Here is a 7547-nt window from a genome sequence, read left to right as displayed (position 1 = left end):
ACCGAGTAACTTGCCACCTGGAACTCCGAATGTGCACTTTGACAGATTGAGCTTGATATCATACCTCCTGAGATTGGCAAATGTTTCAGCTAGGTTAGTCAATAGGTCAGAACCCTTTCGTGACTTAACCACAATATCATCCATGTACGCTTCCACGTTCCGACTGATTTGAGTGAGCAAACTCTTCTGAATCATCCTCATGAACGTGGCTCCAGCATTCTTGAGGCCGAATGGCATAGTGATATAGTAGAAGCACCCGAATGGAGTGATGAAAGCTGTTTTGATCTCATCCGGTCCATACAGACGGATTTGATGGTATCCGAAATAGGCGTCTAGAAAAGACAATCTCTCAGACCCCGCGGTCGAGTCGACAATTTGATCGATGCGAGGGAGAGGAAAATGATCTTTCGGGCAGGCCCGATTAATGTGCTTGAAATCAATGCACATGCGGAGTGAGTTGTCCTTCTTGGGAACCATGACAACATTGGCGAGCCACTCGGAGTGGTATATCTCTCGGATAAATCCTGCCGCTAATAGTCATGCCACCTCTTCGCCAATGGCCTTTCTCTTCTGGACGGCGGACCGCCGAAGATGTTCTTTGACTGGTTTTGCTGCCGAGTCGACTCTAAGGCGATGCTCAGCCAGTCCCCATGGAACACCCGGCATGTCAGCAGGCTTCCATGCAAAGATGTCCCAGTTCTCACGGAGGAACTGGATGAGCGCTTCTTCCTATTTAGGGTCGAGTGTTGTGGAGATATGGGTCGGAGCTGCACCGGGGTCGGTCGGGTGAATGTGAATGGGCTTCGTCTCATCGGACGGCTGAAAAGCTGACTCTGTGGCAGGCTTCTTAGCTCGCAACAATTCACCCGGATCAGCATTTTGCTTATATCCTTCTAGCTCGACCGCTGTCACCTGGGAATCGGCAATCTTTGAGCCTTTCTGGAAACACTCTTCTGCCTTTTTCCGATCACCAGTGACAGTGATCACGCCTTTGGGGCCGGGCATCTTCAATTTGAGGTACATGTAACATGGTCGAGCCATGAACTGTGCGTAAGCTGGTCTCCCCAAAATAGCATGGTAAGCGCTCTAAAAATCCACGACCTCAAATGTCAGCCTCTCTTTCCGGAAATGTTTCGAGTCACCGAACACCACGTCCAGAGCTATTTGGCCGAGTGATTCAGCTTTCTTTCCAGGTATAACTCCATGAAAACTCATGTTGCTGTTGCTCAATCGGGACATCAGAATGCCCATTCCTTTCAGCGTGTCCGCATACAATAAGTTCAGTCCGCTACCACCATCCATTAGCACCTTCGTCAGTCGAGTGCCTTCGACGATCGGGTCGACCACCAAATCTTGCCTCCCAGGGGTGGCTATATGAGTCGGGTGATCTGACTGGTCGAATGTAATGGGAGTTTGGGACCATCTCAGATAACTGGGTGTCGCCGGGGCGACCATGTTCACCTCACGGTTGATAACCTTCAGACGGCTCTTGCTTTCTACATCAGCAAAAATCATCAAAGTGGAGTTAACATGAGGATATCCCGTCTCACTGTCCTCCTTGTCTTAGGCTTTGTCCGACTCCTTTTCCTTGTCCTTGGGTTGTTTTCCTTGGAACTGCTGGATGAGGAGCCGGCACTGGCGAGTGGTATGCTTCGGGTAAATGAAATTACCCTCTTCGTCCTTCTTCGTGTGGATGTGACACGGTAGATCCATCACGTCATTTCCTTCTTTATCCTTCACCTTCTTGGGGTTCCAGGATCCTTTGGGTTTTCCCTTGAACTTGCCCTGAGTCACAGCCAGAGCCTCCCCAGGAGCCGCTGGTTCGGCCTTCCGCTTTTGTTTCCGACTGGAGTTTCCTTTCTCCGACTGGCTCGGCTTGTACTTTCCGCTTTGGAGTCGGTCCTCCTCTTCACCATTGGCGTACTTGGTGGCAATTTCCATCATTCGACTTAGGGTCATATCTCCGGTCCGCCCAAACTTCAAACTTAACTCTCTGTTCTTGACACCATCCTTGAAAGCATAGACTGCCTGATGATCAGACACGTTCTCCACGGTATGATGCAAAGTAATCCACCTCTGAATGTACTCTCGTAAGGTTTCATTCGTCTTCTGTACGCAGACTTGCAGCTCTGTCAGCCCAGCTGGTCGCTTGCAGGTTCCTTCAAATATTCTGACGAACACTCGGGAAAGATCTTCCCAAGTGTAAATACTGCTTGGAGTTAACTGATTCAGCCACGCCCTGGCCGAACCTTCCAACATGAGTGGCAAATGCTTCATGGCCACCTCATCATTCCCGCCGCCAATCTGTACCGCCACTCGGTAGTCCTCAAGCCAGGTTTCGGGCCTAGACTCACCGGTGAACTTGCTCACTCCAGTTGCCAACCTGAAGTTGGGGGGAATCACTGCGGCTCTGATAGCCCTGCTGAAATATTCCGGACCTGAAACATGCACTCGGCTGCTAGTGGGCGCATCTCTGTCGTGGCCACCTCTATGAGCCCTGTTCCGATCGGCCAAGCCTTGCACGATGATGGATCGTGCATCGAAGCCTGGTTCCCGGGGGTCGATCGGAGCCCTTCGCCCCACACTGAGTTGACGCCTGTCATCTTGCTGCCGAGGAGCGTAAGACCCGCCTCTCGAAGGAGGAGTGGGCACTCAACGCCTATCATCACGATCATATCGGTCACCGTATTCGTCTCGTCGATTCTCGCGTCCTTCACGCCAGGGAGGCGATCTAGGGCTACGAGCCGACTGAACCGTATTCGCAGCGACGGATCGACTGTGAATCCTGTTGTGTGACTGTGACACGGCCGAATTCTGATCTCCTGCTGCCCGGAGCAAATCTCTAATCTGCATCAAGCCTCTGCCAGCCTCCGACTGAGAGGGCTGAATTGACTCTGCTATACGGGTTGCAGCTGCTAAATTCTGAATCGGGGTTCAATATACCTGAGTCGGCGGGAAGAGTTGACGTCGACTGGAGTCGGGTACTCATTGCCGCGCACGCTCGTCGAGTGCTCGCTGGAGATTCTCCAGACGAGCGCGTTCAGCCAAGTTGGCCAAACGCGCCACTTCCAAGGCACGAGCCTCGGGGGTTTCTCCTGCGATAGGAGTATGCAGGGCATCCATGTTCCTGCGACGAAGTTCTTCCCTTTGCAGGGAGTTAAGTGGCTCGGGTTGATACTCCTCATGGACTTGAGCGGGGTCACCTCTACCGTCCGCCCCGTCATCATGGGGGAAGCCGGGAGGGCCACGAGGTCCATTGACCATCAAGACCTCCGCCGCTGGATCACTGCTATCGCACTCGGATGCAGTCTCTACGGAGCCAGTCGACAGATCGAACAGGCCGTAGAGGGATTCGTCGAGCTCGATTGCCGCGACTTGGGTGGTGGCCGTCTGGCGAGCCACTGCGTGCCTTACCCACCGCTGGAGTCTCGACCGACCAGATCGCTTGCGCTGGCGGGAAACAGGGAGGGATGACAACAGGGGAGTCGACCAATACGGAGTCGATGGTTGCCGCAGCAGAACGCCGCAGACACATGCGCGAAAATGCATCGCACCGCGGACGCGGAGCGCGTCGATGTCGAGTGGAGCCTCCTGGAGCCAAGCGGAGTCGTCGGCGATGAAGGTGAGAGCGCTGAGACAGATCTCGCGGCCCTCGACCAAAACTCCACTAGCGACCATGATGAAAGTAATCGGAAGAATTGCAACTTCTCCAAAAATCGCTAAGACACCTGCCCCACGGTGGGCGCCAGCTGTCGTGGTTCTAAGTCTGACAGTAGAATGGGGGGTAGGTATGGAGAGGCAAGATCCTAGCTATGGAGCAGTTGTGAAGACACTGGATGTACGAGTTCAGGCCCTTCTCGGAGGAAGTAATAGCCCTACGTCTCGGAGCCCGGAGGCGGTCGACTGGATTATGTATGTATGGATTACAAGAGTGTGAACCCCTTACACTGAGGAGGGGGGTGGCTTATATAGTCTCTGCCAGACCCCTCCGTTCCTCAGTTATGCAGGGTTTAAAGTACATTAAGGTTGGGCGTTACTGGTAACGCCATACATAAAGTGTCCTAAATGCCATAAAGACTACTTAATAACAGACCGTTTGGATGCAGAGTGGCTCTTGATCTCCTAGTGGTCGAGTGAGTCTTCATGGTCGAGTCCATCGAGTGAATTCTCTATTGGTCGACTGGAAGGCAGTTTCTTCTGAGGGTGTCCTTGGGAAGGGTACTTAAGACAGGTCTGTGACCCTACCCTAGGTACATGACTCCATCAGGCACCGCATGGATGGAGCAAAGGTCTCTATCCTAATTCCAATAGATCTTCGCATTATTGGGTATCCAGAAATGAGAATCGAAGCACCTCACACGGCTCCTCAGCGATTTGAGCCTCCTGGCCGTCGGATCGGCTCCTTGATGTGTTTTCGGCCGTAGGATCTCACTCCTGATCTATCTCGTTCATTGGATCGCAACTAAGATCGTTTATGTGCCCCGGTCGTGCCACCGCCCGTAAATAGCCTACCCCGACGGGGGCATTTTCGACATTTCGCTCATAGGGGATATAAAAGGGCCGTATCCCATGGTGAACCCTAGCCTCCTCCTCTCCCGTCCCGCGCGCCTCCTCTCCCTATGTCTCTCTCGTTCTCCTCCCCTCCCATGCGCCTCATCTGCCTCACTCTCTCGTTCCCCTCCCCGCCCCTCCCGCGCGCCTCCTCTCCTCCCGCCCACATCGCCGTCGCCGCCACCCACCGTCTTGAACCACGTCATCGGCATCCATCCACTTCTCCGGTGGCGGCCCAATGCACCGCAACAAAGCCCCCCTCCTGCCCACTCGCTCGATCCCCACTGCTCGTCGCCACGGTCACCGGCCGATTCCAGCCTCTCCGGCGCCACCCGGCACACATGCGGCTGCAGCTCTACCAGCTTCACCGCGTTGATCCACTTTTCTTCGCCTCCTGTGGTCGCCCCCATCGATTTCCCCCTGCTAGAGTTTCAGTGGTGGAGGTCGACCTCGCCTCTGGCGGCCGCCTGCTCGTTGCCTGGCGCGATTGGACCGCCCGCATCAACATGAAAGAGGTGTTGTTCGTCATATCAATCCGCCTCGGGTTCACCGGATTCAAGAAAGGGCACAAGCGGCAAATCCCACCCGGATCCCATCCGTTGCAGGTGTGCAGGCAACTCCGATGAGTCCACCCTGATGCATTATACCCCGCGCACTTTTTTCCCTCTCTTGTGGTTCGGCGGGGAACGAGCGGCGGTTTCAGAGCGACGCCATGTGGGGATGGAATCGATGGAGCGGTGGGGGGTTTGTAGGGGGAACTACGCCATGGCAGGTGAGGCGGACTGTGCAAGCGCGTGGTTTGATGGGGCGGATGGTTCACGGCCGGCGTGTGGCGAGGGGAGGGGCGTTGATGTATAGGACGTATGAGAGCATGGTGATGCTTCCGTACAGCGTGGTGACCACGGCAGGGCGTGCCTAGGTGCATGGGGGTGAGCTGAAGTTTGTTTCCGCTCGCGGGAGGGGTCGTACCCCAGGGGAGGTGGCGACGGGGGCTTAGGCTTGTTGTTTTCTTCCATATGCAGATTTTCAGGCTTTATGTTGCCGCCTGACTTATTCAGTTCAGAGGCTGTGTGCAAGTTTTAGGCTGCTGCTACTGTCTATCTATGCAAGTTTGTCCTCGCCTTCCGTGTCGTTGCTGATGTTTATCTATACAAGTCTATGCTGATGCCTTTTATTTTCTAGTTGTTTGAAGGTGAACTAGGAGTTTCTTTTTTGCTGATTAGAGATGTTGCTGCTGCTTTTATTTTTTCGAGTTGATTGACAAACTAGATGTAGTCACCGGATTGGGTTTACAGTCATGTAAATGGCATATGTTTATTTGTGTCATCATCGCTGCTTCCTGTCTCCTTTTCTCTGCATCTCAACATATTTTTATCAACATGAGAATCTTCGGTCTTGTAGTTTATCTGTAGTGTCAAGCTTATCTTATTCCTGCCAATAGTTACCTTGTTTTTTCCAGGCAACATCAGTAGCTTTTTACATGAACAAAATGCATGCATTTGATCCTTGGGGAGAAGCTAACCTGAATTGCATATTGGTTATGTGACAAGTGCCCTCTCTCCCTCTCTCATGGTGTGTTTCTTCCTCCACTGTGTGTTTTCTTAAACAGTGGGAGGGGGTGTCGAAATGACAAGCAGGAAGAAAGCTGGATCCGGATGCAAGGGGAAGGCGGACAACCAATAAGGTGTGTGCCGACTACACAACTGCAGTATACAATTGCCAACCTTTTCTGTTTTAGGGAGATATTTTTTTTGATGTTTCCTCTAGACACAAATCATAATTGTTTCGAATATGACTACCATTTTTTTTTCTTAGGAGTGTGTTTCAGTGCAAGGGGGGATTTAATTTGATAGTCCATGTCAGTAGTTGCCATGTTTTTTCACTGTTTTGACCATATTAACCATTGAGTGGTTGTCAGATTAATCATACCTTGTTGTCATGTGTTTTTTCATATAACCTTGCCATGTTTATAAACCTGTATTTGCCGCAAATATACTTGCTATCCGCGACAAAGGGGTGGTTGCCATTTTTTATAAATACATGGTTGTTGTGTTTAATAAAGCGTAGTTGTCTAGATGTATCACATGGTTGCCATGTATAAGTAGTTGCCAGGTTTTAAGTGGGGTGTAGTCAGATATACAACACCTGGTTCTCAGGTTTTTATGATGTATAAGAAGGTGTAGTTGCCATGTATAAGCAGGTGTAGTTGTAGTGCAGCTGCTTGGTTTGCTGCTGATTTGCTACCATTATGATTTCCGGTCCTTGAAGAAGCCTGTGGTTCCACTCATAAGTAACTGCAAACAAGTGGATGCTCCTTTCCCTTCTCCTGTGTACAAAATTTGTGAACTCATTGTGATTCAGAAATACGTGGTAGCATGCAACAGAATAGTCGGTGGTTATTTTACTAATGTAGCTTACCAATCATGTTGTTTGTTGTTACCAATATGTACCTGATTTTGGCCATTGTCATTTAATATAGTTTTTGGTCTAATTAACAACACACGTTGGTGCCAAGACGAGCGACATGGCCTGCTATGATCAACAACTTCTGAGTCATAGGATTTGATGAATTATTCTGTGTGAAAAAGGGCAATGAATGCATGAATTAAGTTTTTTTTGGTTTGATGCAACTAGCAATTTCTATGTATAACTATTCTAATAGATGAGAGCATGTGTGCATATGTATGTGGTTTTCAAGGAGAATTATGTGACCATGGCGTTCGTGCTCGTCGACGGGACGGTGCAAGGCGCAACTCTTATGCGGTCGCTTGGTGGATGTGCGGTGTAGGAAGCGGTTCCTTGCCGGTTGGACGGCGTTCAGGCGCAACCCCGGTGCCCATTGAGTACTGCCTCATCTACAACCTCCCTCCGTGAGCTCCATCTTCCTCCTGCTCATCTGCTTCGGCTACTATATTGGACATATTGATGTGGTGCTTGTCTAGTTGATGCTCTATGCCCTACTCATACATTGGTCCCTACTTGAGCTCTGTAGTTGT

Source organism: Triticum aestivum, chromosome 6B (assembly GCF_018294505.1).
Source record: "Triticum aestivum cultivar Chinese Spring chromosome 6B, IWGSC CS RefSeq v2.1, whole genome shotgun sequence".
Lineage (NCBI taxonomy): Eukaryota > Viridiplantae > Streptophyta > Magnoliopsida > Poales > Poaceae > Triticum > Triticum aestivum.
Note: the sequence above shows the minus strand (reverse complement) of the source record.